A 7,823-nucleotide genomic window follows, 5' to 3' on the forward strand; every position below is an offset into this window, starting at 1 on the left:
GAGTGAACTATTTTTGTTGGGGTGAGAGGTGCGTAAGAGTGTGTGTGTTCCGGCTAGGTAAAAGCGCGCGGCCCGATCCAAGATTTCACGGCGATCTATTGGCGGAGAGATATTATTGGTTGTCTCTGCCACCGACCGGCGCCATCTTGTTTTACATCGTCGGCTCAACGTTTGGGTCTAGTTTGAGATCCGAACTGACGTCAGTCCGGACCAATCCATCTTACGTACGAGTAAACAAAGGCGATTATTTGGGCGAGTAGGACGGGAAGCCAGACTGACCAACAAAGGTAGGGCATTATCCCAATCCTCTCTCGCCTGCCTATTTCGGATATTTTGAATTTTGTGTGGTGTTTTAGGGTGTTTTGTCCAAATTTTAGGGGAACGTTTTGTACTCGAAGCTGGGTAGAATTTACGGTAATTATCTAGACACAACCAGTTAGACCGCCCGATCATTTTCGGGTTTGACGTTAGATCCAGTTCAACTGTCCACGGCCATTGGTTGTGTATTGCATACCTAGTAGGTTGGTTTTGGTGCCTGTGTGTAGCGTTGTGTTGCGTGTGGACCCACCCACTCGTTGTAGCAGGGAGTCCGTTGCCAAATAAATAAAAGAAAGAATTTTTTTTTGGAGAGAGTGTGGGGTGACTGTGTATGTGAATAAGTACATGTAATTTGTCTGTGGTGTGAGCGGGCACTAGTCACTAGCGTGATTGAGGACAGAACCAGCTTCGAGGATTAATAAAATAATAGCTTAGGTAAATTAATAAAAGACAAGTTAGGCTTAGAGGTTAATATAAATATTTTTAGAACTAAAATCATTCTTTTTGGCAGTGCTAGCGCAAACTATTAACAACAACCGGACTAAACTAATCTAATTAATAATAAAAGCTAGACTTTTATACCATAAATTGGGTTCGCATTTGGACCTAATTTTTTGGGATAGTTTTTTTGGATAACTTTAGCAGGTTTTTGGTCGGGCTTATCGCTGTGCCTAACCATTGACTGTTAAAGGTATAATTTTGGACTCTTTACCGGTTGTTAGTTGCTAAAAAGAAAATAAAACGAATTTTATACCATAAATTGGGTTTGCATTTGGACCTAATTTTTTGGGATAGCTTTTTTGGATAACTTTAGCAGGTTTTTTGGTCGGGCTAATTACTGTGCCTAACCATTAACTGTTAAAGGTATATTTTTGGACTTTTACCGGTTTTATAATTTTAGTTGCTAAAAATAAAAGAATTGTTATAAAATAAATTGGGTCTGCATTTGGACCTAATTTATTGGGATAGTTTTTGAATAACTCTAGTAGGTTTTTTGGTTGGGCTTATCACTGGGCCTAACCATAAACTGATTAGGGTATACTTTTGGACTTTTTTACAGGTTTTTGCAATTTTAATTGCTAAAAGAAAATACTAGAAAGAATTTAATAAATAAATTGGCTTTGCATTTAGACCTCGTTTTTTGGATTACTTTTGGATAATTTTAACAGGTTTTTGGTTGGGTTTATTAGTGGGCCTAACTGTAACCTTGCTGGCTAACACCAAATAGGGTAAGGATAACATGGACGGGGAGGAGATAATCCCCATCAATGTGTGCTCCTTTGAGGAGTTTAGGTCGCTAGGGCTAAGTTCAGCCCTAGCTGGGATAATTCAAGGGATTCGAATGGATCAGGGGGAGATAACCCCTGAGCTATTTGAGAGCAGCCCAGCGCTATGCAGCAATAGGGAGCTAGCACGAAGAGTAGATTTTTCGAAGGGCACCCAAGAGGTAGAGGGCAGTATTTTTATTACCCCTAGGGGACGCCTCACTGAGAGCACCCCGCATAGCGAGTCTGACCAAAATGGGGTGGCAGGTTCCGGGGGTGTTTACTCCTATGACCAACATCAGCCCCCTAGGTCAAGTCAAAGTAACCAGTCTAGTGGGTCCTGGGGCACCAGCTCATCTCACTTCCGGGAGGAGCGGGGGCCCGAGCCCCCAAGCACCCGAGAGGCAAGTATGAGAGTTGGTGTAGAGCCGAGGGTCAGACCCAGGCACCTAATAGGCGAAGAGGCTAATGGGGCCTATGCGAATAGAGGCATGCAGGTAAGTGGTGATTCAAGCGAATGGTCCGGAGGTGATGACCTCCCCGCTAGGCATCCCTCCCAAGGGGGGAGGCAAGGGGCAGGTATAAGGAACAGGGTAGGAGACGGGAGGGGCTCCTCAGCCCCACCCCCTACCCCAGATTACAGCGCAAGGAATGTGCGGGCGGGTATGACACGCCCAGCCCAGTACAGTTCATCTTCGCCGCTTAGTAGCCCGGCTGCGTCACCTGCGAATTCTAGTGGTTCCTCAGGAAGGGGGACTGGTGGTGGATTACCATATTACACGCTGCCAAAGTCCCTCACTTTCAACGGCAAGGGTAACTGGAGGGCTTTCTTCAGAAAGTTCTCCGCCTTTGCTGATCACCATAATTGGACTGCAATGGAGCGCGTAAGCCAGCTATACTGGGGCCTGAAAGGGAAGGCTGAAGATTATTTGCTAATGGTCTTGGACCAAGAGCCAAATATGCCATATGCAGGTCTAGTGGCCCGGCTGCAGCACAGGTTCGGGGAGGAAGGGCTCTCTGAATCTGCTCAGCTGGAGTTTGTGGCAGCCAAGCAGGGACCCACTGAATCCCTGCCAGACTGGGCAGACCGGGTGCTCCAGCTAGCAGCGCGTGCTTTTCCAGGGGTCAATGGGTCCTACCCGCATAGACAGGCGGTCCTTCGCTTGTGCCAGGGCGCCCTCAACCGAGAGGCGGGGTGCCATGCGCTTACGCGTAATCCATCTACTGTTAATGAGGCGCTTAAGTATATTGAGTGGCACCAACACGTGCACCGCGCAATGTACGGGCGTCCCAAGGCAGTGTCTAAGGCTAATGAAGGGGAGGTCCGTAAGGTGGAACTACCCCAAGGGAACAATGCAGCCCTTGAGCAAAGGTTGGTGAACCTAGAACGCAAGACCGATGAACGCTTGGGCCACATCGAGCGGGATCTGCAGCGTCTGGGTGGTTTGGAACGGGACCTCAAGAAGGTCCTGGAGGCTATCCAGACTAGGCCCCAACCAGCGCGTGAACGCGGGAGGTCACCCGGTCGGGACCGGTGCTATGAGTGCGGCGGGATTGGCCACTACAGGAACAATTGTCCTTCGGTCCAGGAAAACAGGGCCAAGGTACAAGTTTCCTTTGTAGGGGACCAGGAGGAGGAAAACTCCAGCGGGTCGGAGGAGCTGGCCAGCCACCGGCCCCCACCGCCAGAGGCCAAATAGAGGGTTCCAAGCTAGCAAGCAGCTCAGAGGGGCCATCCGTAGGCTCATCTGAAGGAATAACAGAGGGCGTGTCGGAGCGCCTGATAGTCCCAGGGAATAATGTAACCGGAATAGCTACTTATGTAGAGGCTGCGGCGGGGGATCCAGTTGGTCCCTCGAACACCCGAATATCAGACCTGGGTGAAGCCATTCTGGAATCAGTTCCAGATGCTCTCCCAGGGCTTGGGTGTGCAAGCGAGATTGAAGAGGTAGTGGTATGTAGGTTGGAGTCGCGCTCTACTCTCAAGGTCTCAGTTGTTATAGGGGGGCAGCCAGTAAGCGCAGTTGTCGATACCGCAGCCGAGGTGTCCATCATCTCGGATAGGCTCCTGCAGTCACTGGACCCCCAGCCCCCTAAACTGAGAGGAGTGATCCTACATGCAGCGGGACGGGATATGAAGATGAGAGGGACAATTGTCGGTCCCCTTTCCATAGAGCTTGGGAACCAGACATTCTCGGAGGAAGTATATGTAGCCCCTATAGCTGATCATATGCTCCTGGGATTAGATTTCCTCAGCAAGCGCAAGGCTGCGATTCACCTCCTAGATCCGCATATGCAGTTGGGAGGTCAGAGGATTCCACTTTGGTATAGTGATGACCCTGGGCGGCAGATTGCCCGGGTTCATTTGCACAAGCGGGTAATTGTTCCTCCGAATGCAGTCAAGCGGATCACCGGCATTATAGACCAACGTTTAGAGGATTTCATGTTTAACCCTTAGGATGGCTTACTGCTCCTAGTTCCCGGTTCGGTTTACAGGGCTGGGAAAACAGAACCCATCTGATAGGCACCTTAAGGTAACCTGCTCTGAGGTGTTGGGGGAAACTGAAAAATTGAAGGGAAGGGAGACGGGATCGCTCCCTGTTGAAAAATGGGTTCACCTGGATCGCGGTTCCTCTACCGAATTACAGGCAAGCAGCCGTACTATTGGGGCTAATGGTTCAGCTTGTAGGTGGAGCCAGTCCAGTACAAGTCGGTCAGGGTGAGGCCAGTGGGCGTTACCGATGGGCAGCTGCCCATCGACCCGTTACGGGTGGAACAGGAGAAGGATCCTACCCTGGGTTCACTAGCGAGGTGGGAGAGCTTGTCACCTCAGCCTGGCGGATAAGGTTTCTCACCCTCATGGAGCGAGCTAGGATTAACCATCTGGCACTCTATGGGGTGTAGTGAGGAAAAAAGGGACTGGAGGAGATCTGTCCTCCATTTGTCACGAAGGGATTTCGATTCCCTTTGCATTTTTGGGTTAGCTTAGCGCGTTTAGGACCCTATATGTTTTTCTGTACGGGAGGGACCAGCCGAGTCGCCTCCTCTTTGTGTCTGTTGTGTTCGTTGTTTTCGTCTATCTTTTTTGTATATTTAGGCCATGTAGGAAATGCTTCATGGTCCGCTTTGGAGGGGAGTGTTTTAAATGGCCCTTTTCGCATAATGGCAGCGCTGACGCCCCCTTCCTGCACCTGGGGGACCTAGGTTGGGTACTGGTGCTCCAGTCTCTCAACCGAACGGGAATGCTATGTGTTGCACAGCCCGGGTAAGATGGTGCCTCGACAGGGGAGGGCCAGCGGCAGCCCACTGCTATGGGAAAGTGGAGCTTTCTGGGAAGGGGGGACCCTCCTGGGATATGGGTTTTTGTATGGGTTTTATATTTTTATATATATATACCATTGTTCTATATGTTTTGTATGGGTTTTTTAAAGAACCTCAAAACTCTAGGTTTTTAGGTGTTATTACGGGTTTTTACCGTTTTCATGTTACGGGTTTTTAAAGTTTAAAGTGTTGAACAAGTTTTTAGCACAGTTGTGCCAAGTGTTTTGGATAGTTTTGGAGTTTTTATTTATAAAAGAACGGAATATGTTTATGGCTGATTACGGGTAGCAAATTATAATTAATTTTGGGAATGCAGACTTGGGACAGAACAATGCTGCATAAGTACTTTTTGCCAAATTTTAAGGAGCATTGTGTACATAAAAGACCAAAGGGAATTTTTAAATGGGCTTGTATTTACTCATGCCCAGCCGGGAGATAAGGTCTCCTGGTTGGGGTGCCTAGGGAGTGGAGAATTTTTTCCTCCCTCTGCCTGGTGTCTGGTTTGGATAGCGTCCATTTGGGTTGGAAACTCGAGGGACCGAGTTTTATAGAACGGGGGGGACTGTTGTAGTAAGTCACCCCACCCCCCATATAGGTCTTCCACCGGGAGATGGCGCTGGACCCCTTTTAGACGCTGGAGGACGTTGGATCCCTTGGATCATTGTATTTGAAGCTGAACTCACACGGAATAGACAGGAACTAGGACATCACTCCAGGAAAATACTGGTTAGTGACTTATTCCTTATATTCTAGCTTCAGGTATCAACCTAGTGGTCAAGCTGGGGGCGCGACCGCTACATATACTTGAAACTGTCCCCACCGCCGTGAAAATCAAGCTTGATTCCCCGTTGAGTGGGGACTGTATCACGAGTATATAATAAATTAATAGGGAGAGAACCCAAGTGTTTATATACACTACAGTGTGTGTTTCATTTGTGTGTGTAATATCATTTTGCTACAGTCTTAGTTTTACAGAGCTGTCCGAGAGTTGGGGACTGTGTTCTGGAGAAGGGAAGTGATTTTCATGCGTTCTGGTGGTAGGTGTGATTCTAATAATCCCCACTTTTGGATTTGGGGACTATATCACGATTATGCCAACCAACATACAGCAAGATTTCATTCATCAACATGGCAACTTCGATTTCTCAAGACCAAGTCTGTCTGGCATGATCACGTCATGACAAGCACAAACTGACAAACAAATTAAATTCCACATCCATTTCTTACACATGGGACTACACACAAAAAGATGATCGACTACACTCGACTTAAGATTTGATTAAAACGCACGATTCCTAGAATAGAATCTACAAAATTGGTTTATGTACAGGTATATACAAATGATGATGTTTTCAATGCCATTTTCAGCTACACTCATACACAAATTCATATTAAAAGGGGTGTGTTCTCACCTTCACGCCGGCGCCGGTAATCGGTAATGAACGCCGTATCGTATCGTCACATGCAAAAAACATCGCATAAAATTATCGCGTGGAGCACGCTGACTGGTCAAATTTTGTGTGCGTTAATTCCAATGTGTAGAAATGAGAGACAATATTCCGATGGTTCATTTGCGTTGCCAATATGTTACTTGGACTACTGATGGCAATTTTAAATGGGTTAAATTCTGTTTTATAGTTTTAAAAGTATAATTTTGATATTTGAAACTGGCAGACGTTTAATCTATATATTTTAAATGCGCTGCTACTTTTTATCTGGCATAATTGTACATTAAAAAAAAAAGAAGAAATGGGTGGGGGAGGGGCACAAAAATCTAAACCTAGCCTTAGACCGGGGCCTTAGACCAATGAGATGGGCATCACTCATCATAGTGGTGGATTAATCCACCTCTATGGCATCACTTAACTTGGCAGTCAATACTCCCGAGGGGGGGGGGGTACTTACATTTGGTTTGGACGGGGGTGTGCGACTGAAGGCTCAAAACCCATACCCATGATATTTACGGGTCATTTTGGCTAAAAAGGTACCCATTTATATTACGGATTTATTACAGAGGCGGATCCAAGATTTTCAAAGGGGGGGGGGGCACGATTTTCCCTGGAAAATTTGACAAGCAAGCAACAACAAAAAAAAGGTTATCACCCATTTCGTGCACCTTAGACTTTGGAGTAATATGGACCCATGTTCAAGGCCAGTATCTAAAAATTGGGGCCATGTTTAGGGATTTTCCAGCATAAAACCATACCCCATGTTAGGGACTTCTTTCCAAAAAGCGACACATTCCAGTGGCACATCTCCGTATGCCTTATTTCGTGAATATATATCCCCCCCCGGGTCAATACGTGCATCCAAGCATGGATCCAAGCCTCGATCCAAGGCCATGTGTCCATTGATAATACCTGCAATCATTTAGCCAGTAAATTTGCATAATATGGGTATATAATTTAGTAGATGATCTATATTGGACATCCAAAAAAAAGCGGGAAGATTAAAAAAAAATTCCAGAAATCAGGACGACCCTGATTCCTATGAGCTATATTTTATGCAAGAAGGGAACTTGTACTTCATCACATATAGTGATTATTTGAGCCATAATTGCTTTCTGACAAAGTTCGAGGAAATAAGTCATTTAAGTAGCTTGGAAATTATTCCACCATGCAATCAATCAGTGGAGGCCAGGATTTTCCAAAAAGGGGGTACATTTTCCCGAGGAAAATTCGACAAGTTTCAAGTTTCAAAATTTATTGATCAAAATCCACACATATTAAGTTACAAATCAAATATATATATATATAAATAAATATAAATACTAAATACAGTAAAAATATGGTTAACAATTTTCAAGGAGCCCTAAAACACTTTGCACGATTTTTATATATGTAAATTATACTAAGCTAAAATCACATTTATATAATTACAAGCAAAAAAGGTCCATAGTGAGTTTAAAAGGGGAAGAGG

The 7,823-nt window shown here is 45.9% G+C and overlaps 1 protein-coding gene across 2 annotated transcripts in view; it reads right to left on the reverse strand.

The window, feature by feature from the left end:
- The window catches only part of LOC129260856 (calnexin-like), a 34,644-nt gene extending 28,268 nt beyond the window's left edge, over nt 1-6,376 (reverse strand). The window contains exon 1 of one of the 2 annotated variants that reach the window (XM_064114410.1): nt 6,317-6,376. The gene's annotated coding sequence lies outside the window, so the exon portion shown is untranslated. The remainder of the gene's footprint in view (nt 1-6,316) is intronic. The other variant, XM_064114411.1, reaches the window with a different exon arrangement.
- Between the last annotated feature and the right edge of the window lie 1,447 nt (nt 6,377-7,823).

The sequence above is a fragment of the Lytechinus pictus genome, unplaced genomic scaffold, assembly GCF_037042905.1.
Source record: "Lytechinus pictus isolate F3 Inbred unplaced genomic scaffold, Lp3.0 scaffold_19, whole genome shotgun sequence".
NCBI lineage: Eukaryota > Metazoa > Echinodermata > Echinoidea > Temnopleuroida > Toxopneustidae > Lytechinus > Lytechinus pictus.